The sequence below is a fragment of the Pocillopora verrucosa genome, chromosome 1 (assembly GCF_036669915.1).
Source record: "Pocillopora verrucosa isolate sample1 chromosome 1, ASM3666991v2, whole genome shotgun sequence".
NCBI classification, from domain to species: Eukaryota; Metazoa; Cnidaria; class Anthozoa; order Scleractinia; family Pocilloporidae; genus Pocillopora; species Pocillopora verrucosa.
In genome coordinates, this window is record NC_089312.1 from 9,026,238 (window position 1) to 9,054,087 (window position 27,850).

At 37.9% G+C, this 27,850-nt stretch overlaps 1 pseudogene; it reads right to left on the reverse strand.

Moving 5' to 3' along the window:
* The window catches only part of LOC131776774 (leucine-rich repeat-containing G-protein coupled receptor 5-like), a 133,893-nt pseudogene that overhangs the window by 75,370 nt on the left and 30,673 nt on the right, over window positions 1–27,850 (reverse strand).

A 27,850-nucleotide genomic window follows, 5' to 3' on the forward strand; every position in this document is an offset into this window, starting at 1 on the left:
AATGCGGAGCTAAGTTAATTAAATGCTGATACGCTGAAAGTGGTCTAGTCTTAAAATAGTGAAACAACTTTCAGAGAAGTGTAATCTTTCTAGTAACAGGACTAAGGGTGGATCCGGATGACAAAAAGCGATAGACATAACAGGAGCGTGCACTTTAAGCTGACGCGTAAGATCAGATATTGTTTTTTCTCAGTGCGTGAGCGGGCGGTATTCTACAAATCGTGCGATTTGATTGGTACCGAGAGTGGACAGTATTCTCCCGTCTGGCCCGCTCACAGCGGGAGGCATCCAATCCGTTGCGTGTTGAGTCGCCTTGTGCGCCGAGCAGCTTTTATAAGCAAATGTTTTCTTCACGAAGTTTAGCCGATACATAATTTATTAATTCTCTCTCTCTCTCAAATCACTTTAGATTAGTTTTGAAATGAATTTTGTGGTAGCAAATTATGAGTTATTAAATGGGTTGTCGCGGGGCCTAACAATCGTTTGTAATTTAATGATCCTTCTCAAAAAGCAATTGAGAAAAAATAAAAACACGAGGTACTTCTTCACAATAACAATCAATTAAATTTACTTTCTGAAATCGGCAAAACAGTTCGTTCGTTTTAAAACGCCAAGCAATGATTTCAGGTCCACGATCTGCTATAAATACACTTTCGTTGAGTCTTTGCAAGTCCGTTCAATATTGGACATTTCTATTATAAATTTCGCAACAAAAACCGAGGAAGTTCAATGACATGAGTAAACGTAGCATTAAATCCCCTTAAGTGTTTCATGTTACTTCAGTTTTTCGGTGGAAGAAAGACAAGATTTGCACACGCCATTGCGGTAAACAAACGAACTCTCACAACTTTAGAGGAAACATTTGAATTTACTTAGACTTACTCTCTTTGTCACTTAAAACTGAACAGAGGTAAATCCACGTGGACTAATCGCCGATGGAAGTGACCAATCCTTTCTTAAGATCACTGATTGTTTTTGAAGAAAACATCGTCATGATAGTCATGTTTGAAAAATTGCTTGGAAGCCCTTTAAATTTAACCTTTATCTCTTGACGCAAATAAAACTGTTTCGCTGAAGCCTCTCCCTTTGATTTGTATCACCTCTTCTTTCTATATTGTTTACTACTAGTTTTTCAGTTAATAGCCGGGAGGATCTTGCTGTAATTGCAACCCTAAATTATTCAGGTGTTTAAAAAAAATTTAAAATATTCCCATATTCGAAGAAACCTGTTTATTGCCACATTATTATCTAGGACTTTGTAAGCTTCAACTACAGCTGAATCGCTACAGGTTATTAGTTTCTTAATAAGTGCCCCCTCGATTGAGGGCCCTCCTTCCAATAAGCGCCCTTCCGTTCATCCGAAATTTTGAATAAGCGCCCGGCCGATTATTCGAGGAAATGCGTTAAATAAAATTGGTTAATTAGGTTTGACGGAGGGGATTTTTATTGATCAAGAGGGACTCGCAATGCATCAAATCATGATAAAATTCTTTGATAGAGTATTACATTTCCAAGTAATTCAAGACTTTTCTGAAATTGTGAATTAACACAGATCTTGATGTCATCGTGCAGGATGTGGACCAGCCGGCTTTCGTTTATCTCTCTTCCCCCTCCCCCTTCACCCACGACTGTGTTATATGGTTGCGCAAATAAGCATTTCGACCATCCAAAGCTTACCAAAGATTAAATTATAAATCTTTAGTTAAACTGAAACTTTTCGGACAAGATCGCGCAAATAAAGAAAACGGATTTTGTGGTTATCATTTCTAGCGATAGTTAAATCCAGTCAAGAGGATATCCAATATATATTCTCTTCATCCCATGTATGCTTACAATCAGCAATCGCTTCGGAAATTCTCAGTTCAATAAAGTTTGGCTCTAAAAACTACAAAGTTCCGTAAAAATCACAATTTTGATATGCTTTTTACACCTCAAACGAGAAATACGGTACATTTTAATCGATTTCTCTTGATGAAACCTGAAATACGTGTCAGTTTTTTTTCACATAAAAAGGAGTCACTTGTGGGCAAATTTAATTGTCGGGATTCAACAATCCAGAACAGGGACCAGGCTCTAACTTTTTGCACACAGTTCGTATGCATGCAGGAGAGAGACGTCCCACGATCATAAATTTCTTAAAATCTATTAAAGAACAGAGCTCATATCTTAAGGTAAGTCGAAAATATTTTAAAACAATTCACTTTATAGCCACTCAATATTTATCCTAGATTGCTAAAGAATACCCCAGAGATGGAAACTCGGGGAAATTATAACCAATGACCACCTTCCATCCACTGGATCTTGTGATGCTGATAAATAACAAAGCCTGAGCAGAGGCTTCATTTGCTCTCTTGATAGAAATCATGGAGTTTTCCCGTCAATGAAAAAATTATTTCGAATATGTTAATATATAGAAAGGTGGTGAGTCTTTAAGACCAATGAGGAAGCTTGTCATTAAGTTCAACAAAGCTTGGTCCTACATTAAATTAAAACAAAGAGCGAACATAACTAAATCATACCCAACACAACACATGTTTTCCGTAGACTAATTTCTTTGACTGACTTGTTATTGCCCCTAAAGCAGCAAAAACGACCAGTTATTGCATTCGTTCGCAATAACAACAATGTTTATCGAAAGGGGAAGAATAACTAAGTACAGTGGCATTTCGAAATGAAAGAAATGATGAAGCTCGCGCCCTGTCATTTCAGTGCCTGAAGCGAGGCCTTTTATCCTCGAATAAAATTGGCGGCATGCGCTAGCTTCCTCTGTTTCAAGGGAACACTGATAGGTTAGAGCTGAAACTCTACACCCTTGGTGAATTTTGTGCGTGGGCATGACTTACCGAAATCAGGACTAAGGGCGGATCCAGATTAAAATAAAACGTTATGCAATCAATTTTTTTCATTTTCTTAGCCTTTGGCTAGTCTCCAAAGCCGAAACAGCCATGACGGACAAATTCCAAGAATCAGCAAGATTGTTTTTGCAGGATTTCTGATTTAAGGAAACAAGAAACTCCAACTAATATTTCGCTGAGGACGGCTGTCAACCAGCCACAATTTAAAAACCATTAAGTGATATTTCGCTTAAGTCGACATAACGTGCTGAGCGCTCTTTGTCATATAGCTGTAGAGATATTTTGGGGATATAAATCAGCTACATATCGGACGAAAGTTACTTTTCCAGTGTACTGTAAATCACCTCAGTTGAGTGTCTCTCACCGTTAAGTAATTTGTTGCCCCGCTTTGGGTAATTTCTTTATGATTATAAGATCGATCATAATTTGACCCCCTCGCTAAGACATTTTTTACAGAACTGCGGCACAAACGATGTTCACATTAACCATGAAGCGCACCTTTTCGTGTGGTCAATTGAAGTTATTTATTAAGTTAAGAAGCCTTTTCCACTGGTTAATACAAAATAATTGAGTTCTGAAGTTGTCGGATACACCGTTCTGAAGAGCTTGAACCATTTTTAAGGCTGACATCGTTCTAGACAGATTTTAAATGAAAATTTTCAACAGTATTACGAAACTGTCTCAGATCCCAAGATGGCGGACATACCAACGGACGGTGTGATTATCATATCTAGTAAAGTCATATCCAGTGAATGGCAACAATCAGTGATTTTATTTAATAAAACTTGAATCTACAAATTGCTTAATTCCGTAAAAGTCTTCTTTTTGATATGCTTTATATACGACAAAAGAGAAATACGATACCTTGTTTATCGCTTTCTCTCGCCTTGATGAAACCTGGAATAAGTGCCAACTTTTTTTCACATGAAATGGAGCGTTATTTTTCATTCAAATCTAACCATCGGAACTCAGCAATCCAGAACAACGACCAGACTCTAACCTTTTTCCCACACTTCCTACTGCGAGCGTATATAGTGCACACTTTCTCTCCAGAGGGCATGCAGAAAAGAGACATCTCACGATCATTAATTTCTCAACACCCGGGCCTGCGGCATAAGCTTAACTTTTTGGATTTGGTCTCATTGTCTATCCGATACCAATCCGCAGGAAAGTCTTATTTAAATATAAATCTACTTGTGAAAACACCGTTTCACACATGCGATTTGGAAGTTGCTCACTCCGAGTAATGGGCTCCTGTCTGTCTATAAAAGTTCCATTAAAGTACCTGATTGGAGAGGCATCCTGAGCAGGGATATTGGGCAAAAAGAGGCAGAGTAAGTGTAGTTGAGGACTATGTAGTAATCATAAAATTCGGTTCGCGGTAAGCGCTTGAAACAGAGAGATCTGAAAGACCTTTAAACCGTTTGACGGTTAATTTTAGGGTTCGTCACACCCATTTAAGAAGCTGGTGTGACTTAACCTTGCCCGACCCCACTCGACGGGAATCTTCGATTCGAGAGCCACGGCAGACAAGTGAACTTGTGAATCCCGTATTGTATCTGTGTTCAATCAAAGAAAGTTTGTGGTATTTCGTCGTATTTGCAAACGGGGTCCCTCTAGTTGGAAATTGGAAAGTTTGAACATTTTTGGCGAAAAAAATTTATAAAGAATAAATCTCCCGTTATCTGCCTACATTTGAAATACGTGGTTTGTTTTTGCATAAATTTTCTTGTGGAATCAAAAATAGCAGTTGTTTGCTCCAATGTCCCCTCATCCCAAGTCCAGTCCAAATTCTAGAATGTTGTCTTTTGAGGCCAGGATGCTAGTGTTATAATTTTACAGCCCCACGGTGTGAATTTCGTTGATGGTCGAACCTCGCAAATCTGCCGCATTGAGTCTTAACACAAATTGAAAACCCGGCATTTGAAAGGTAATTTAATTTTACATCTGACCGATTTTTAAACAATATAACCTAATCAAGATAACGCCACTAATTACGTCTATTCTTCTTCGATGAAAAGCGCTACGTTTCGGTTGTCTGCACAAGAAACAATACTTTCGAACACTGCGTACACGGGGGATTACATGATTGACAGTCGGATTGACAGGCCTGCGTGAAGTTACGCATGCTCTCTTTCTCTTTTCTAGATTATTTGCATTTTCCCGTGCGACGTTTTTCAATGGGCGCGATTCTGTAATGAAAGCGAAATGCATTTTGCCGCAGTGGCAAGTGAAACAATCAAATTTACGGAAATATATATCATGGAAGCGAAAAAGGCTTGAGATGATTAACGAAATAGAAGCTAAAAGGGCGAGCAGCGCCACCAGAGAACCAAACGTAAACACACTACGTTGGTCGGTATGGGGCTAGGATGATGTTGGGGACGAAGTGATTCCATTACCAACAGTGTCGGCTTTTTAACGAAAACTGAATTCTTGAGTAGTTCATGTCACTTCTTTGAACAGAAGTATAGTGGATATCCTGGGAAAAGCTTAAAGATATCGCCTTGGTGTCAGTTGATCAAGAACACAATTTCTGCAGTTCCTGAGGAGACGTTACGTTCGATTAACATTTGCTTCAGGTAAACTCTTTGAAATTTTCGCACAATATTTTTATTAGGCAGCTAACCCATTAAGCTTTAAACGAGAAAATGACAAGTCATTCTTTTAAATTTAACGTGCAGTTGAATTTGAAGTATCGAAGAGAATCAAATCGCGCCAATCGATGCCTTTTGGACTTGTCATCTTAGCTGGTCGGAATGGAAATGAACTTTACTGAAAGCTATTTGCAAAAACTGTGGCTTGTTCACTATGAATATAGAGAGTTTGATTGAGGAGCATTGTGTAAAATGGTTTCAGAGTCATGAATGTTTCTGAGGTATTACAAAGGCTCTTGCCCAAGTATTGAGATAGTAAATGTGCCAAATTGCTGTGGTGATGGAATTGAGTGGTTGTCATTTCGTCATGTACACAAGGATGAATTCTGATTCAAACTCAAAGGCTCTTTTAAATTCAGTGTAGAGCATTAAGGATGCCTCTGACACTTGGCACCATTGTGAAAATCTACAAAATGCTGACCTAGAGTGTCACTGAAAAACTGATTCTAGTGAGGGTAGTCAAAAATATTTCTCATTCGACATATTGTGCAGGTACTCAACAAAATTCTATTTTGTCAAAAATAAGAGGAGTTTTGACATGTTGAACGTTTCTTGAAATGCTTTTGTTACCAGGGTGACATCAAAAGTCAAAATCCAATTTTAGTCCATAATTGCCTCCTATGATCTTATGTGCTATGTGTAGATATAGTCATGAACCAAACCAATTGGATGTATTTTGTGCTTAATTACTTTCAAAGAGGTGGCAGAATATATTTTTAAAAAAATTTTTTGATTCTTTGTTGTTGTTGTTAATGTTAACAAAGAATAAATAGATATGGTCAACCTCACTCATTGGTTGGTATGTAGAGTGGTCCACTTACTTCTTGCTAAATTTAAGCAGTTTATGAATGGTTCTAATGATGATTACTGATGATGAATATTTTACTAATGACCTCTTTTGATGGATTCCAACCAGAGAGTCCCCTTAATATTGAGCCTATCATGGTTTGATGGCTCACAGTGAAATCCCATCAAGGCCTTCATTAACTGATTTGCAAAATTCTAGATCAAATAAGGACCTCCTGTACATGTGAAATGCCACAATGATTTTCACAGTTGACATCAACTTTAACCTTTAACTCCCAAGATCTCATTAGTAATTCTCCTTACTGTCTGCCATATAGTTCTTCTGATGTTGCTTTGGAGAATTTGGTATTGGATCAACTAATAATCCCCTGATTAATATTTTTGTTTATTCTCATCACTTGTCTGCTTGATGTTGTATTGATATTGTAAGGAGAAATTCTGCCTTGGTCACTAATGGGAGTTAAAGGGTTAACTACAATTATGAAACTGTACTGTCTCTCAGTTTGAATTCAACACCCATGGCATCACTAAAAGTGTAGAATACAAATTAATAGCAGGCACCTCTTGATATGTACATACTTGTATTGTCAAGGTCTGAACTCCATTTGGTTTGAAGAAATCAGTTAAATATTGACTGTGGGTCTTTTAAGTAGTGCATCAGTAATTTAAGCTGTTAAAACCATCTATAGTTATTAGTATCTTTAAAATCCATTAACTTGATTAGAAAGTGACAGGGAGGCGTTACCTTTAATTTTTGGTGGCTTCAACTGTGATCAACAGGTTTTGTCATCTGACGATTTGTTAAATGGTTTTCTGATCTTTAAATATAGGTTGGTTCAACTCTCCTAAAAAATGACTGTATGATATTATCACTACAACTGGTGGCAGCACACATGTGGCATTGTACTGGGTACACTTCATGGCTGAATCATGGCTGTAATTTATGATAAAGGTATAATCATAGTAACAACCAGGGAGAAAATTTGTGAATTTCATCTAGGATGTTGTGCATGCATTCTTCAAATCTTATTGCCTGGTAAGAAAATGTTGGTTTTTTCCCCAACTAGAAAATCAATTGTTGTTAACATCATCAAAATGACAGCAACCTATCTTTTAAAACCATTCAATTTCAAAGTTTTCATTAATTTTTGGACTTAGGGTTGTTGAGAGCTACTTGTAACTTTAGTCAAGGTAAATAAACTAGCTTATTTCATGACTAAATATTAGAGTCATGTTCCATTTTGTTGAATTGTGTGTATAGCTGAGTGCTTAGGATGTGTCTTGCCTCTAAGCCAGCCAAATAACACTACTTATTGTTACATTTTGCAGTTTTTTGCCTGAATTTTTTTTACAGTTATGGGAGAAGAGTTTAATTTATATGCGGTTGAAACTGTTATGATGACAGCTTGATTGGGTGGCATTATTTCCTTAGTATTCTGTATGAATAGCTATGGAAAATGACTGATTAATAAAGAGTTAATCAATCACATCGGCCAGCAACAATCTTGGTAGCCATGATTCCTTTTTTCATTCATAACTGTTAATGAGCTTTCATTTTTAAGGTCAACTTTGTGATGGAATTGTTTGTACTGTTCTCAAGAGTTGTTTTAAAACTTGGGCTTTTCTCAAGGTGCTAGGGTGTGGCAGTCAAATCAATTGAAAATATTCTTAATCTTATCAATAAAAATCATTAATCATGCTTCTTTTTCTTTTGTTAACTCATTTACTCCCTGAGTGATTGACATGTGACTTCTCCATACAATTTCAAACTGTTCACAGAAGCTTACAAGAAATAAAAATGTGACAGATGAGAATTTCCAACAGGAATACTTATATACCACCAAAATTAATAAATAGAAAGTGTGGTGAGGAGGTAATTTAACAGTGCACATCATTAGTTGTTCATATATGGGTTAACTAGGGGTTTAGTTGTAATGAGACATAGACAGGAAAGAAAGTACAGTATCATAATAATTTGCTTTGATAATAATTTGCTTCTGAGGTGTGTGTGTTAATCCATTCAAATTGTACATGTATGTACCCTGTCAAGAGAGGTTTTCTTGACTCTACATGTGTGTGGCTCCCAACAGTTTCCACAGCTGTTCGTGGGTGATGTATATGGAACCAGTGAACTGATTGAAAAGATTGGTGTTGAGGTAGACACCACTTTAAAAGTTACAGGAAAAGCTTTTGATCCCTCTCTTTATTGTCTACATCTACAGGTGAGCTGTCACAATACCTCTCAACGAAATCGTTGGAAATTAGGGAAATTTAGTTTTATCAACTGGGTTGATAACGTAAATAAGCCACCATAAAGAGTTTCAAAGCTGGCTTTTCGAGCGTTATTACCCTTCGTCAGAGCGAATGATGAAGGGCTAACGCTCGATTGAAACATCAGGTTTGGTATTTTCAGAGAGGAAATTTTTAGGCTTTGTAAATGAATATAGTTACAGTAACAAGTGTGTAAAACTTGTAGAATTTCAATAAGTGTTATATCTGTGACAACCTCTTGTTTTGAGATGAACTGAGTTAACAAACATGTCGAAAGATTATCTTTCTTGGTATATGGTCGGAGTGAGTTTGATATGAATCACCAAAATGATGGTCGAGTTATAGCGAAGCTGCCCGTTTGGTGCCAAAGTTTTACTTATTGTATTGCGTCGCTGAGTTAACGTAAATAAACGCTGTTACGATGTAGGTGGTTTTAAAAGGATTTCAGTCCCCGTTATAAAATAGTGAAACAACTTTCAGAGAAGGGTATCATTCAAGTAGCAAGGCTAAGGGCGGATCCAAATGACAAATTTGTGGTTGCAAATTATGAGTTATCAAATGGGTTGACACGCGGCCTAAAAACCGTTTGTAACTTAAAAATCCTTCACCAACAACAAATCAGAAAGCAAGGTACTTGTTCACATTTACAATAAATTTAACTTACTATTCGAAATCACCAAAACAGTTTGATCGTTTTCAAACGCCAAGCGATGTTTTGAGTTCTACGATCTACTACAAATACACTTTTGGCAAGTCCGTTGAAATTTGGACATTTCTATTGTAAGTTGCACAACAGGAACCGAGGGATTTTCGTGGCATGAATAAATACAGCATTAAATCTCTTGTGTCGGAATAGTGTCTCACTTGACTTCAGTTTTTCAGTGGAAGAAGGACAAGATTTGCGCACGCCGGTGCAGCAAACAAACGAACAGACTCTCACTACTTCAAAACATACATTTAAAAAAGGTGACACTGACTTTCTTTGTCACTTAAAATTTAACAGAGGTAAATCTAGGTGGGTTAATCGCCGATGGAACTGAATAATACTCTCCTTAACATCACTGATTGTTTTTAAAGAAAACATCGTCATGATAGTCATGTTGCAAAGATTGCTTGGAAGCCCTTTAAATTACCTTTATCTTTACGCAAGTAAAACTGTTTGGGTGAAGCCTCTTTCTTTAATTTGTATCACCTCTTTTTTTCTATACTATCTACTCGCCAAAACTTTTTTTCAGTTTATGGCCGGGAGGGTCTTGCCGTAAATAAAGTTCTTAATCATACAGGCTCTTTTAGCAAACATTTGTTTAACTCTTTAAAACAAATGGTTTTCACCAGCCTAGGTCGGTCCGTATTATTTACATTACATAAATAACAATTATGTCTTGTAAACTGAACGAACTACCGAGTCACTTAATGATTAATGCACCCGAACCCGAAACCAAATGAATTTCCCATGACAAGATTTTCATGTCGTAACTGAGCTCTGATAACAACTGCTCCTAAGGGCTACAAACTGCTGAAATCCTAAGATAAGGTAGCAAAAAGTCTTGTATAACTTTTACTTACCTGGTTTCCTGGTCTTTGCCTTACCTACCCCATCCTCGATACAAGGTTGAGTTTGATTTTGAGGCCAGTTTCTAGTCCTAGCATGGCGGGTCTTGGGGTTTTTGAGGAGGGGGGAGGGTGAGAAATTAGACGGTGTTTTGTTGCACCTTTTATTTTTTTCTCGACCTTTGCAAGTAGTGGAATTCTGTGTGAAACTGTTTCGGGCCCTCGACTCACTCGTTTGGACGTTACCGTGATGAATAAAGATTATGTTACTCGGTACTTACAGTATTCGGAGATAAAGTCTGCGGAAAACTCCTGGGGGTAAGTCCTGTAACTGATTATGGGATAAGTCCCTGTCAACAAGAAATCATCAAAATAGATAATTAGATGTGCGCTGTAAGATGAAGTTTAAAACTCCAAATGACTCCTACCGGGAGAAAGGCTTGTTTTATTGCGTTTTAAGGCCCCCCCCCTGAAATAAGCTCTCCCCCAACTCCTCCCTCACTTTCTTAGATACAAAGAAAACCTGTTTCCTTGGCACTTTATCTATAATTTTTTAAGTTTCAGCAACAGCTGAATCAGTACAGGTTAACAATTTCTTCATAAGCGCCCTCCTTCCAATAAGCGCCTCTCCTTTCAGCCGAAATTATAGAATAGCGCTCCGGTGCTTATTCGGGGAAATACGCAAAATGAGATTGCTTGATTAGGTTTAACGAAATGTTTTTGTATTTTATAAAAAATCAAGTAGGACTCGCGATGCAAATGGTCAAGATAAAATTATGTGATAGAAATATTACATTTGGAAATAATCCAAGACGTCTCTGAATTTGTGGATCAACACAGATTTTGATGTCATCGTGCAGGATGTGGACCAGCCAGCTTTCGCTTATCCCCTTTCCCCCTCCCCCCTCACCCAAGAATGTTTTACATACTGTAGATGTGAAATTAAGTATTTCGACATTGTATCAGGGGTCATCTTCATTTTCACAAGCCACCCCCTCCTCCGTGAGAAATTTTATTGCCGCCACTTTTGATAATGTAATACAATGATACATAAATACAGTTTTCAATTCGGACAATGAAAATAAGGCAATTTGTAAAGCTTACACAAGTCTGGGTAATGAATTTTTTTAGATAAACTGAAACTTTTCAGACATTATTCTCTGCACTCGCTTGTATGTTTATCTATAAATAATTGCACCCATCGTGAAACACTGATTCTAATTGGTTCCAGCGAGTTTATTATATCACCATAAATTACTCGAACAAGTTTACCATAATAACGCAACATATACATGCGATGTGCGTTGGAAAGACTTAATTTCGTTCCCGCGAAGAAAAAATTCTATTTTTCTGCTGTTTTGCTTTAGAAAATTTCTCATCATAAACTGAACTTCGCCTTTTTGCATGTTATTTAAAAATAAAAGCAGCGATATCAGCAATGAAAAGTCTCAAAAAAGTAAGAGGAAAAAAGGTTTCTCAACAACACTGCAGAACAAATAAATCAACTTTTGCTAGGTATGAAGGCGAGAGCGACTCGCCATCAGTTCAACAAAATAAATTGTAAAATTTTTATCCTTTAGTTACAATGGGACACAAACTTACATATCATGGACTACCAAATACAAAAGTAAGTTCTTTCAATTTAAATTTAAATGTCATCGAAAAAAACCTTGTCAAAAACTTAGGCTTCCCCTTTTTACTCTCTTAACTCCCATGATTGACCAGAACAGAATTTCTCCTTACAATTTCAATACATTATGAAGCAGTCAAAAGCTGAGAATAAAGAAAAATATTAATTAGGGGATTATTAGTTGATCGGATACCAAATCCTCCAAACTAACATCATGAGAATTGTATAGAAGTCAGCAAGGAGAATTACTAATGAGATGTTGGGGGTTAAGAAACGAATTTTTAAGGGCACCAGAATATTTTGTAGGTCACGAATAACACCTTATTGATGTCATTACAAGTGACGGAGCCAGGAGAGGTATGCTAATCAAACAAAAAATAAGTAGTTCCTTCACTAGCGATTCCACCGCTCGTTTACCGGCCTTACGGCCTACTCTGCAAACAAATACTAAAGCCATCATCTTGACCAAATCCTTTCTCATGCCCGCCTTCATATATGGAAATATTTATTTTTCAATTAGATGCTCTACGAGCGTAAAGTAAGGTAACTTGCATCCTCGGAGACCCAGGGGCTGTGAGTCGATTTCAAGTCAGGGCGGAAGAGCCCCTGGGGACATTGTCTTACAAGACAAGTTGCAAACGGTCGCAGTCGTTCTTGTAGCTGATTGGTGCCAGAAAATCTTTGTGTTTTTCTGCCCGATCAGAGTGAAGTATGCTTTAGAGTCCTTTCGTGTGTTTTGACACGGAGATGTACAAGAAGCTCAGTTGCTCGCCTTGTTTGTTTAGGCCGTGCGACGTAGGTATCACAGGAGAACGTATTTAAAGGTTTGCGAGGTTCGTACAAAACAATGGTTGCAGGCGTTAATATGTCAATTTAAACGTTAGACGAGATGTAAGCTTAAATCGTTCTAGATTTCTCGTGTAATTTGCTGTGAGTGAAACTTTTCCAATCCCGTGAAGTTATTTCGTCGCACGGGCCACGCAGGTATGTCAAGCAACTGGCGCTTACGCTTAGACCGTTTTCGAGTATGCTCTTTCGTTTTTATCAAAATTAAGAGAAAAAGAAACCTTAAAGGCGAGTTTATGAAAATATTTAAGGAAGTTTTCAATCAAAAAGTTCTACCAGACGATGGCCATCCGCGTGCAATTTTCGACACTTGTCGCTACAGAATTGAAACATCATGGAAACGTAATTGTAACTGGGAGGTGACAGACTCCAAAAAAAAAACGGTATGCCTTTGTCATGGCAGCAGCCGAAAAGATTACGCTTTTTCCAAACACCGTCGGTAATTGTCCTAAAACATCTCTCCTTCCCACAATGTTCTCGATAGTAAGTTTCTGTTCAGATTTTAATTCGCTTTCTGGAAACACAGTTAAGCTCTCTCTAAGCGCTTGCTGGAGGTCGTCCACGAACTTAACGTTTTCTGCAATCTTGGCCATAGCATTGTGAAAGACTTTACTATTGTGTAGGGGGCTAGATTTTGGCGCGCACAGAAAGCTACGAAAGCCTAAGCGCCAATTGCTTGACATATCTGCGTGGCCCGTGCGACAAAATAACTTCACGGGATTGGCAAAGTTTCACTCACAGCAAATTATACGAAAATCTAGAACGATTTGAGCTTACATCTCGTCTAACGTTTAAAGCGATATATTAACGCCTGCCACCATTATGTTTTATACGAACCTCGCAAACTTTAAATACGCTCTTTTGTGATACCTGCGAAAGTATTCAGTACAATTTCTGGTAAGATTTTCGCGGACAATCTGATCGATTTCTCTTACATTGTGTGCTGAGACTGAAACTTTTCACCTCGAGCAAAGCATCGTCGCAAGGCCTAAACAAACAAGGCGAGCAACTGAGCTTCTTCTGAGCTTCTTCTCCTCAAAACGTGTTAAGGACTCCAAAGCATAGTTCACTCTGATTGGGCAGAAAAACACAAAGATTTTCTGGCACCAATCAGATGCCAGGACAACTACGACTGTTTGGAACCAGTCTTGTAAGACAATGTCCCCAGGGGCTCTTCTGCCTTTACTTATTTGAACGATTCAATGATGAATGACGAGTAGTTAATGTCATAAATAACAATAGACTACGTTTGTGTGATGATTCGCTCTGTCAAAAAATAGATGAGTGTTTTTGAAACACACACCTCAGGCCGTTTCGTAAAACAATGCCAGTCAAGTTGAATTGGTGTACAAAGCATATCTTATCGAGAAACTAAAATTTTAATAAAACCATCTCGAATTTAAACCACAAATACTTTAAGTTGCATCAACTTTCCAATATTTGGTGACCTCTCGTGAGTGGATTTCATATTAAGTTTGTAAACTGTAGACTTCATGTGAGATTCAGTCCTTGTGCGAACTTTAATCTGTTAATCAACACAATACTCCACATGAACGTACAGTAGTAAGCCCATTTTCAAGAGTTCGACTTAGTCTCAACATTGCCTTCGATGTCAGTTTCCCACGCCGTGCGCTATGATTTTTCTTCAAAACACTTAAAAACATGAAAAGCACACTTACTTAATTAAAGGCAAATGTTTTCATCGGAGAGACCACCAGATATGACTCGTCCTCTTATCATAAGCAAGTTGTTCTCATGAGAGTCTCATGAGAAATTTCATGCCCACTCTTTGGAGAAGTTATTAGTTGTCAAGCAAACAAAAAAGTTCAACCCTTAAATTTTTCACCAATAATGAATATTGTTACATACCACTGTTTAGGGTCACCATCGTTTAAACCAAACATTTCTTATATATATAAATTAAGATCCACTAATTAGGTTTTTCATGAAGAAAACTATTTAAGCGACTGTTTATAATTGATAATAATGGATTTAGAAAGTGAGATTAACAGAATTCTGTACCGAAATTACAATCTCTGGGGTTGTAATGAGCCTGGTTTCACGCGAGATTTTAATTCTAAAACTTTGTTGAAATTCTGAAATGCTCCAAAAAAAAACTTAAAAAGCTATCTTAGATTCGAATACTTATACACTGTCTAGAAAATTACGTCGCATACTCGTATTTAAAAAGCTGTCCTTTGGGGATAGCCCCCTGACATACTTCTGTGCGCTCCAAAATGTTCTTGAACTTTTCAACCTGCAGCTTAACATGGTGGCGAAATTCCATCAAGTGTTAGTTTTTACCTCCTAAACGAAGTCTCAAATGGTGACAAAAACGAAAACGCAAACAACTACTACAGGAAATCATTTGATTTTAATAAATTGCGATCACTGCGCAAAGACCAATGAAATGAACTTTATAGCTGGTTTGAAGGCTTGGAGACATTCTGTATGTGCGTCAAACTAAGTATATCGCAGGAAAGAGATTATGGTGAACTTGCCCTATTGCAAGTTCGCCCCTTATTACCCTTTTTGAGTTCACCGTCCAACGTAAAACAAGTTCACACCCACCTTTATCAGTTCGCCCCCAAATCTTTTGATTTGTTTCCCTACCACAAAACCGTATTTTTTTCATGTCCAAGTCGTTGTATTTTTTGCGACCAAGATGATTTTTTCACACGCAAATCCAAGCCGTGTTAAAAACGCACGACTTGCGTATGAGTAATGCAAACCCGCTGCGTTACTCTAGTCTTAATCTAACGAGTTTCACATAATTTTCTCCTTTTTTGCGCGGCAAAATTTAAGGACTAGTTATCTTGCCTTACCTTCGAACTTCTCACTAGCCCCAAAACTTCAACAGTATTACAAACGAGTTTAATGAGCTGAGGCGAACCGGTAAAGGTGGGGATGACCTCGTTTTACATTGGGGTGAAAAACCTCACTAAAAGATAAAGGAAACGTTTCTCCCTTAATGATTGATTCCATTTTAATAAGTTCGTACACTTAATTCGCCGATAGCACTGTTAGAAACTGTTACATTGCAACTGCAATGGTTGATCTTCGTTTAATTGCTCTCTTAGAGCCTCATTACAAAAACAGTGGCTTCTCAGTCTCTCGACTATTACGTCCATGTAAATGCACACTTTCTTTAGACGAATGATCTCGTCATAAATTTTGCGGCGATTGCTCGGCCTTTTGTTTTAGCCAGGAAAGATCCGAGGACAGCAAGTCCGTTTTCCATTTTCTTGATCCTTTTAGATAAACGTCAAAGTTTTTTTTTACACATGCCCTGTCCCTAGTAAGCGCCCTGTTTCAAAAAAGCACTGCACTTCATATCCTTCTCCTGCATGAAGTACTCCAACTTGCTTCAATGGTCCGCATCAACTGTGCCACGAATAACGATTTCATAGGCGCTTTCACTTCACACTGGGATTCTCGGTAAAGAAGGTTATCAAATGTCACGGTCTCACTTACGAAGTGAAAGACGATAGGCGAAGGCAGCGATAACGACCACGAAGGAGAACGAAGTTCGTTCGCACGTCATTCTTGTTTTGTGACTATGTACTAAGTGCTAAAATGCTGATGCAAAGGCGTGAGTAAGCTTTCCTGGACATATGCACCTCCAATAAGTCGATCGGGCTTTGCAAACGCACAGTTCTCCGGACCTCTTCACGGCCGGTTGCCACAATGAGAGTCACTGAGTCAAATGGCTTATCTACAGGACCCATGACAATTGGTAACATCGAAAAAAATTATTTCTAGACAGTAAGCATGTTTATCTCCATACCTGAATTGAAGCCGAGCACAATTTCGCAAATCCTCTTTCAAGACTTTTACTTCCCTCCACCGGTCTCATTCCTGGGTCGTGGGAATTACGGGTAGTAGATTGCGGGTGTCAAAGGTTTTTGAACATTGAGTGAGTGCAGTTTTTCCATCTCCCCCACGACTACAAGTTCCTCTGAACAAGGCAAAGTAATGACCATTCTGAGCCAATCTTCTCCAATCGAATGCTTGAAGAGGAGGACTTCATAATAGATTTCCCATATCAAAAATGAAATTACTTTAAAACAACACTTGTCTTGCCATAGTTTCCAATTCTCCGCGAATTCTCCTTTTCACATCTTGAATACCACGGAGGCATAATGTATTGAAAAATCGTCGACGGCGAAACCTCTGACGAAGGTTTACTTAATTTGAACCGAAGCTTTCAACGCTATCAGACATTTGTACTCAGTTTTTTTTTTGGACAAATTTTGAACTATACAAATATGAGATACAACTAGGCAGCATTACGTCAAAGAGGATAAACCAAACAAAGAAGTTCACCGATCAAGGTTTTAGTTCCATTCATTTGATACCGCAAAAAAGAAAAAATGCATCACACTGGTCACCTACATAGGTAATAAAAGCTGAATAAAGTCGAGCACATGACAACTTAAAGTTGATTCAGTTATTTTGTGGAAAATAAAGCTGCAGAAAGTTGAGACGCGTTGTGTCCATTTGAATGTTTGGTACAAAGCATTAGAAGAAAACGATGCACGATGAAAGATTCTCGAGTTCTATTTAAACTTGAAAAATAACTTTGAACTGGCTAATACTTACGAGTTTAAGTTTGTGTAAATTAGAAAGTTTTTACTGATACACCGGCTATCTTTGGATTATATTTATATTACATAATAAAGGTCTAATTACGACCTCCCACTAAAGGATCGCCTATTTATTCCTCAATAAATCTCCATAGATGTTAAGGCTTTAATAGCGCCTGGTTAGATTGACATTAGATTTACGTTCTTCCAAGAAATAACTAGTCAAATTAAACTCCTGTTGAGTCTCTCTTGGCTCGTTCCAATTCCAGTTGATGCTCATTACTGGTTTCAAAAGACAATTGGCTGATATTTTCCTTGTGTCCGTTAGTCAGTCAGTTCAGAGGTAAATCCTCCACCCCGCCCCCTCACCACCTCGAAGTAAAACTCTTCGGTTAAGCGCTTGCATGATCAATTATGTCTCCATTCCGTCACCGAGAGCGCCAATCTTACTGTCTTAGTGGCTATTTATCTTGAGCATCCCGTCATGATGCTCGACTAAAGATGTTCACGAAGTCATATCATTTCTGTCAGTGACGCCGTACTTTCCACAAACTAGAGTGCCTGGTGCATGTTATGGAAATCATTGAGGGACAAAAGTTGGGGTCACATGACGAGCCGCAATCGCCATGAGAAAGTTAAATTATGATCAAAAAAATATCTGAAAAAATGTGCAATTTTGCCAAAGGTAACACTAGAATCAAGAGTACGATACCAAGCTGATGTGAACTTTCAAGATCTGAGCGAAATAGTCAAAGCTGCTGTTACTTTAAATGAAAAGGCCCTGTATTATGATAGACGGATCAAAATCAACCAAAAGAGACTAATGAACTGTTGAAAATTTGGAAATCAAACGATATATAACACGGAGCTGACCAATCAAAGGACCGAACTTGTTTAAATAACACGTGACTATGCATGTGCTTGATTTCGTTTGATGACTTACGCCCACGTTTATAAAACGTTTATCTCAGAAGATGACGTTATTTCTTTCGACAATCTCATTTACCGGCGGATCACGCTCAATGACGGGTAAATTTTCACGATGTCCTCACCTTTACCGTATGCACGATGAAAAAGACGCTAGCTATTTTTTTGTTTTGTTTTGTTTTTTTGATGACAGAAAGAAATGATGGTTTCTAATTTCGCAGACTTAGATCTACGTCGCTTAACCCTTTAACTCCCAGATCAAATTTGTCATTCTCCTTACTTTCAGCCATACAATTCTTATAATGTTAGAGCAGAGAATTTAATATTGGATCAACTAATTATCCCTAAATTGATATTTTTCTTTATTCTCATCACTCATCTGGTTGGTTTTGCATTGATATTGTGGGGAGAAATTCTGTCTTGGTCACTCATGGGAGTTAAAGGGTTAATGGTTTTCACCAGGCATGTACGGCCCCCTTCGCTGTCATTCCTGTAAGCAACACCTCATGGTTTGGGGAAGAGTCAGCTCAGCATCGATGCACCCTTTCTTCCTCCCATTTCATCCCAACACTTATCTGGGTAAGTTGTAGACCTTGATTTCCTTTTGGTCCCTTTGAACAATTATAAAATCAAAGTTCAATAGTCTTACTTACAGCGTCAGATGATAATAGTCTGGGAGGTAAATTCCGCTAAAAAATTCTGAAGATAGATTCTTTAACTGGTTGTGAGACAAGTCCCTATAATCAAAATAACAACAACAAAATATAAGCCAAGAACCATAGGATAACGTTCCGCGTAATGAATAAACGTGTATGACCACATGTTGATATGATTTGACTGGTTAAGGCTATTTTTTTTTTAAACATGGAATATATCTTCACTGAAGCTGTTTATTGATGTAAACTTATCCTGGGGCTGAACAATATTGTTTACTTGGTATTTTCTGAAGGAGGTAACATCTACTAATCTAACTAAAAGTAACAATTTCAAAATCACGAGGCGGACGATTTTCAATTAACTGGGTGGAGTTGAAATGAAATTTAAATTTAGGGAAGTATTAAAAGAATGTTAAATTAACTGGGCGTGCTATCTTTCAACCTCCCAATGGTCTTTTATTTAAACATTTTAAGCTGTAGAACAAAATCCTTCATTTCAAAATTATATCCAACTGCACAAAGTAGAGTACAAATAAGGCGCGAATAAAGCACATGTGAATCACAAATATCCTGCGATATTGTACAGTTGGTTATTTTGTACTAAAAAAATGACCTGTATATTCTAGGAGTGAGTGTTGCCACGCTCATGTCTGAATGCTATCCACCAAAAGGAGGAGCAATACTCCGAGACAAAATCGCTTCTTGCAATCTTCGAATCGAGTAGTGGTACAAGGCAAAGACGATTATTGACTTTTTTATTGATATGATGTCAAATCCGCTGGACCGAATAAACTGTGATGCCTTTGTGTAAATTCCACTTGCTACCGAGCACCCTAGAGTGTCTTTCCAATTCGGGAAGGAACGTCAGTTTTGGGTAAAAAACGTACATATCGTTTAATCCAGTGCGACGGTACCACAGCTCAAATAATCAACGCAACTAAAGAAGTTTCTTGTGTTTACAATCAAGCCGTACTTTCGCATTACCGGAAAGGGGTTTAAAGGGCCAGAGCAGGATAAACTTCGACACCGTAAGCAATGCAGAAATAAGAAAACATTTTCGCTCTCTATTTCTGTTAAGACAACCAAACAAAAATAAAAGATGGGGAAATGTTCAAACATACCCTTCAAATATGCTGATGAACGAACTCGAGTTGAGCTATCGATGGAACAGTGGCTGACACTGTAAAAAGATGGTTTCGTGCTTCGTTTCAAAATCTATATATTGCAACAGCTGATTCGGACAGTTTCTCTTTTTGAAAATTTCGATAAAAAGCTCCACCACAGACATGTTCTATCGACTGGAATCGTTCGTACGCGGCATTTTGCAAAAGCGTTCTATCGGTTTGAAAGAAACCTCGATACAACGTGCTTATTTATTCACGTATTTTGCAAAAAAAGCAAGTCTTCGAAGCGACCGAAAGAAAAGAAAAGAAAGAAAGGGGAAGAAAACCAATATACTAAAAGAAAAACCCAAAGTTGCGTATTCAGTGGCTTTGATGTTAACATTTCTCTCGGCTGAGAATGAAAATCGACAACTGGAAGATTTGCCACTGGCCGATTTTGGCTGTTTACCTGAAAGACTTCTTCTGTCTGTAAGGACAAAGTCAATAAATCAGAATTTTGTAAATCGAAAATTACGACTAGTGTCGTTTTTGTAATCATGATTCAACGCATTTTTCCATCTTAAGAGTCAGCGCCAACGTACTCTACGATTGTTATTCAAGGATTGTCGATTCATTTATTTTCATTCATTAATGAAGTCGGCTTTTCTTCCCAGTAAAGGGCTGTTGTTGTTATGTGATAAACAAAATAATACATGATTGCTCGTAGATATGGAGTTTCTCTTCTCTTGTTCAACTCGACATCTCACTCATTCGTTGCGCTCACTCGTGAGCTATCGAGTTAAATACTCGAAGAGGAATTCCATATCTACGCGCGCCCATGTATTATTCTCTATTAACCTAAGGCCGAATAGCATTGTTTATTTGCATTTTCTGAGGTTGACACTATCTGCACATCCAAGTAGAGGTAATGATTTCAAAACCATGAGACACAATTTTTCGATTACTTGGCTGGAATGAAAATGAAATCTAAAATTTGAAGAAGTAATAAACAGATTGTTAAAATAAACTTTATGTGCTATCATTTGACCCCTGCATGGTCCTTCATTCAAACATCTGAAGCTGTTTACCGATTTGAAATGTCTCATAAGGATAATCGTCGCTCGTGATTACAATCGATTCATTGTTTATTCAGCTTCATTTATTGGATTGAATTGATAATCTTAACGAAATATTTGAAATCATCTTAAAAGATGTATCCTTTCAACCCCTCTGGAAACACATTTCAATACTTACTTTGAGGAACCCTTAGGGGCAATCATTTTTACTGATTAAACAGTAACAACACGGCGAAAAAACTATTTCGTTACCGTCAGCTATAATACAAACTTTGTGAAATAAGAGACTTTATGTGATCTTATTAAGCAGTTATAGACGGTCAGAAAGCGGTGGCTCGAGCTATTGGATGTTTGGCTTCATAGTTAACCACATTTAATTTCAATTTATTGATTTCTGATTTTTTGCTTTGCTCTTTATTGACGTTTATTTGTAGTATATAGGAGTCTTACTTACAGCGTCAACCTCCCCCATTTGGAAACCCTAATGCCAGCGAACACTCCTGGTGGTAAATCCTGTAACTGGTTGTTGGACAAGTCCCTGGAATAAATAAGTCATTTTAACAAAGTGTGAACTCTGCTGTATGCGACATGTGTGTTTTCCTAGCTACATCTTGAAAGCTCCCGACACTTTTTCAAAATAATAACATTAACGTTTGTATTAACCTCACATTAGTGGATAATTAGATCAAGTTACTCTACCCTTAGATCCTAATGCAAAATAACATTGTTCGATTAATCTGCCAACGTTTCACACCATCTGGTTTTCTGAGCAGTGGTGCAAATTTTAAAGATAGCTGATACTTTGATTCAGATTAATTGCTTGTCGATAATTAAAACTCACGAATTGAAAGAAATGGAGGACACATTTTAAATCACCTGTTGTTATATTCCTTTTATCTCGCTGGTGATAAGACCGAATAGTTTATTGGAACGCTAAGTGACCAGAGAGAATCTTTCAGTCAAAACAATGAAGAGTAACGTTGATATTAGCACATGCCTGTGATGTGAAATTCTTTCGGAAATCTCAACAAAGATTTATTATCATACCTAATATTAACTGAATTTTTATTTGAGCGACGAGCACTAATTTTTTATTGAGTGCCATCCATACAAGAATAACGGTTGCACTGGGCGTTTTTAGTGCCGATTGTATTTATGTGGTCTTGAGCTGTAATGTAGAGAATAAATGACTGTAAATATATGAAAATCATATATGTGAACTGCGAATAAACAAATGAATATGGAAGCGATCCTCGCATTAATGAACACTACTCAAGCGGTAGTGAAATTAAGGTTCAAATTCCGTACAGGCCTGAATTTTTTTCAGGCCTTTTTTATTCAATTACATAGATGATTTTACTTTATATTAAATTGATAAGCAAACACTATGGAGTTCTGTTAAGTCTTCCATCGATAGACTTTTACAACGATAGTGGATGGGCGACGCTCATTCAAATTCTGAAACACATGCTCAAAACTTTGAATCTTGATGATCACGTTTATCATCCTTCATGCCAATAAATGTTTCAGGAGCTGACTCCTCACTTGGACTTTGTTTGTTTGTAAAGCGTCTTAATGTAGTTCTGCTTCATATGATCATTAGTCTGAACGTGTTTGTACAATATCCCTCTGCCTTCCTTTTTTTAAGTTTATGTTGCCGGAATTTTAACTCAAGATTTCACTGGTTCCCAATGGATCGCATGCAACGCGCATGTTTTTTTTTTTTTGTTTTTTTTTTTACTTTTTTTAATTTTGCAATAATTTTATAACGTACCTGATACTCGTGCTGCGTGAAAAGCTTTATACATCTCCCATCTATTACGGTCGATTTTACAGGCGAATTGAACAAGAAAAACTGTCAAGCAAAAATAAAACCTTCGATCTGATTTATTTAACAAAACGTAGCAATAGTTTGAGAAGACAGTAAAAATACGCATGATCGGTCTAAAAGTCAATCACGATATCGTAACGCAATAGTGACTAACGCAGAAGCGTTACGCGAAAGTGTCGCAAATCAGCTCCGAGCCAGACAACATCTTTGCTGGTCGCAGCTGGTTATTAGCAGGTTTGCAGCCATTGGCAAAGTGATTCATCCTCCTGCAAATGAAAATCCCTGGCTGTATTCTCTGCATGCCTCACAAGTGGACGCGTGAATTCTAAAAACTGCTGTCCTACAATTAACGCAAATGAAGATATTCGCGCGCCCAGTTCAAACACCCATTGGCTGATTCTCACTGAGTGCGTAGTTGTCCGCCCAGCTCTCTCCTCTCCCCGTCCATAATACCTCGCACGAAATCGTGTTCAGGGCGCCACTACCGTATGTGATTAGATAAGTCAATTTTGCGAAAACATATATTCATTACAACAACGTTGATTTTCGACACGAGATGAGAGCGAAACTCGTTCATGCTCATTGCTTTTCCTTGGTTTTTAATAAGATGTTAATTGAAAACACTCCGTTAAGATTACCGAATGTCTAACGCTGAATGGTAAGGCGGAATTTCAAGCCTCCCACCGACCCTCACCGTTCTTTGATCATCGATCGACCATTGATTTTGATCATCGGATCCAACCTAAATAGGAAACTTTTACTTTTGTTTTTTAGCGTTCCATTGCTTACGGCTTATACTGAACTCTTGAATGTTGTCTGTTGTTACTCTTTACAAAAAGATTAGCTTTTCAGTTTCTCGTATTTCGGCTGCCGTGGTGGTGACTATTTTCAACTTGTTCTCAATGAAAGTTCCTGTCATATAATTTATCAATCTGACTGCCCTTTCCCAGTGGGAGAACCTTGACACGCTGTCGATGTGGCTAAACTTCTTCTTGACTGTGGTCATGCGCACAATAGCCTTGACTCAAGGATCTCATATCTGAATATCGAAAATTTCTCCTCCTTAAAATGAAATATTCTCTCGTAAAGGAATGCAGGCCCTCTGAGACAATTAGATTTGATTAGTTCCTCGTCATTTCCCCGGCACCTCCCTGGGGCGTGATTGGCTGGATTATTCTTAGGTTCAGTCCGCACTACGCGAAATTTTGTTCGTTTTGCAAAAATTTCTCTCAACGCAAAACCGTTGTCAATGCAAAAGATTTGTTTGACCCGCCAAAATTTTCGCAAGTGCCACCAAACTTCAAAGATACTATCAACTAGCTTTGGAGGCCTGCAATTTTTTGTCGGACGAGAAAATCTATTGTTTCTTGACGGATACCCTTCAACTGGTCATCCTATTTCGTAATTGATACCAGACTAAATGGTTTTATGTAAGAGTGGTCTCTCTCTGAACGTAGCCTCTTAAGAGCGTAAATAGGTTGTCGAATGATTCTCTCTCCATTTTCAAATGTCTACGGAAAAGGGCTGCAGGGAAGTTAGGCTGGTGCATGCAGATTTCAAACCAGGATTCTACAGGTCGAGGAAATGTCCAATACGGGTGAAAGCGACGGCGGCGTCGACGACTGTTGAGTAGCTAAGTAAAATTCTTCATGATCCGTAAAAGCCGAATCCTTCCCAACAAAACCAGAAGTAATTGTTGACTAGCCACGATCAAGTTTTGTATGGCAAGCAAACAGCAAAGAAGAGCCATTAAAACATATCGCGGGGGCATTTAGCTTTGCGATCAGTCTTTGACCGGAAACGACTTAATGGTAAAGCGGAATTAATTTTCAAGCCTCCCACCAATTCTCAACGTTCCTTGATCATCGATCGATCATCGATCCTTGATTATCGGATCAAACCTTATTGGGAACTTTTACTTTAGATTTTAGTATTCCATTCCTTACGGCTTAGACTTCATTCATGACTGTTGTCTGTTTTTACTCTTTTAAGATAAGCTTTTCAGTTTCTCGTAGTTCGATTATTGAGGTGGTAACTATTTTCAACTTGATCTTCATGAAAGTTCCTGTCATATAATTTATCAATCTGACTGTCTTTTCCCAGTCGGGGAAACTTAATATACCGTTAATGCGGCTAAACTTCTTCTTGACTGTAGTCGTGGGCACGATAACCTTAATTTGAGGTTCTCATATCTGATTATCGAAAATGTCTCCTCCTAAAAATAGAAATTGTTCCCTCGTAGGAACACAGGCCCTCTGAGATAATAAGATTTGATTAGTCCCTCGTCATTTCCTCGGCATCTCCCCAGGGCGTGATCGGCTGGATTATTCTTGGTCTTAATGTATCGAGAATATGAAAGTTATTTTTAAAACTTTTGAGTTTGACTGACGAGCGGTGTGAGGCTGGAAAGGAAAATGCTCGCCGAAGCACAGATTAAGACTACGAAATTGAATGGTTTTTTTTTACTCTGGAGATAGCTGAACCAGAAAATCGAGAAAAGTCTAGTAATCCCAGTGGCAAAGAAGTATGTGTGAACGCTCACTGAAGACTGCGAAATCAATCTTTTTTTTATAAATTTGGAGACGGCTGAGCCAGAGAATCGAGAAACGGCTACTGATCACAGTGGCAAAGGAGCATGTGTGTATGCAACATATAGAGACAGATCAGTTTGCGCAGTGGCGTGTAGTCGTGGTTGTATCACCGGCTCAATTTGTCTCCGTTTCCTATTTGCTCTGCGCTTTTGTTTAAATCACTCCCTATTTTATCCGGATAATTTCATTTCCTGAGTATGCCGTGTCCTAAACATCGATGAAGGCACGGAGATCTCGGATAGAGTAGATATGCATCATGCAAGCTATCAGTCAGCGTTGAGTTCGACCCACCATCTTGAAATTTCATCTTCTACAGGTAGGCATAGTGACTTTACTCGTCGGAGATCTTACACCGGCACCATTCTCCGCTTTTAACCTCACTCGCCTTCGCTCAGCAACTAGTGGCGACACTAGTTGCTGGTCCAATTAATACGACTTTAGCAACAAATAGTTGTACTTTCAAACGTAGACGACGGAACCATCACAATCATTCCAGTCTTGCGCAGATTAATTGTGTGTCCGATCTTCATCAGACAACAACGGCCATACTCATCTGACTAGGTGCACGTTAAATGCTCGCTCTATTGTTAATAAATCTGCACTATTTGTTGATTACGTCTATTGATGTAATGCTGACTTATTTTTAAAAACTGAAACCTTGTTATCGGATAACGACCCTGTAATTTGCAATGCGAAAGCATGTCCCGACTTCAAGCTATTTAGGTTCTCCAAAACTACTCGTTAAGGTTGGGCTACACTTCTTCTGTTTACTTTTAATTTTTTTTTCAACAGCTTTATTGGGTATGACTCATATAATAATAGTACAATAATACAACACTCGATAAAAATCGAAAGTACAAGACACAGCAAGAACAATTATTAAAAGAGCAAAGTAAAGCCTGGTGCGAATTGTACACAAGAACCTTTGCGAGGCGACGCCCATAAAATAAAAAAAGGAAACAAAATCATGAACATTGAGATCGGTTGCACCATTCAGACATTTGAACAAGAAAACGAGGACACATGACATTTAAAAAAGAAAACAAGAATAAAAAAAATAATGAGCTGCTTTTTGGTCGGTTTTACGCAAACTCTAATTTCGTTCAAGAACGCCTTTTGAATGTTCCGACTATCTCGTCTCCATCAAATCTTCGAAATTCACTGGCCTTAATATATCGTCGACCGTTCTCTAAGAATCAATCCTGAGACCATCATCAGTTTTATTGAGGAATTTTAAGACTTCTTGGAACCTATCATTTTATCTCGTGATCCTCTTTTCTTTACTGGTGATTTCGATATCCGTGTTGATGATCGCAATCACATGGCGACTTGTCATTTCTTTAATTTATTGGAGTTGATATTATTAAATCGACGTGTGTCGGAATCAACACATGAACTGGGCCATGTACTGGATCTGATAATTGCGCGGAACTCAGATAACTTTATCAGTGGTCTACGTATGTCTGACATCCTGTTTTCGGATAATCTGACACTGCTATTCAAACTGAAAACAGCTTGACCACCCTAAAAGTTAACCTTGTCTCATTTAGGAAGCTGCGATCATTTGATATGGACGCATTTCTTGCGATGAAAAGTATCGAACACTGTGTAAGGAACATCCGTTTATGGATGTTGAACGATAATCTTAGACTGAACAGCAACAAGACCGAATTCCTTATTATTGGGACACCACAATAATTATTGGGAAAATTGAATAACTGTCAGTGCACGTGTTGTTGAGTGGAACATCGAACCTGTGCCCATCATTAGCAGTAAAATATCTGTGTCTGGTTTTATTCCAGGCTGTCTATGCCAACAAACGTCACAAATATATGTAGCTTTTCATTTCACGTCGACATTATTTACCACATTAGAAAATATCTCTCACAACAATCAACTGAGACCCTTATTGGTGCGTTCATTAAAACCCGAATAGACTACTGCATCAGCCTCCTGTATGTATCACCAGTTTGTTTTAATACCTAAACTGTAGCGGATAAAGAATTTTTGGGCTAGACTGATTCTCAGAGAACAAAAATTTTGCCATGTAACATCGCCTATTTTTTAGTTACGTTGGCTACCGATAAGAAACAGAATGGAGTTTGAAATGATTCCAACTACTTTTATGATTCATTAAATTTTAAGCTCCCTCTTATCTAATTATGATCTCAGAATTTCCAATGACAGATTATCTTTAAGTCATACCTGTTTTTAGTCTGAAGCTAGCCTATAGGTGAACAATTTTTACTGTTCTGTTTAAATTCTTGAATGCACTTCCTCTGAATATAGGGGGTGCAAGTACAATCGAAATCACGCTTTTTTAGATGGGCATTTTTAATCGGGGCGTTTCATTGCAGTTCAAATTTCTCTTTTAATTATAATGTAGTCTTTTTGGTAACCATTCACTCGTATTCATTTCTCTTCATAGCTTTAGTTGATTGTAATATTTTAACTCTTGTGATG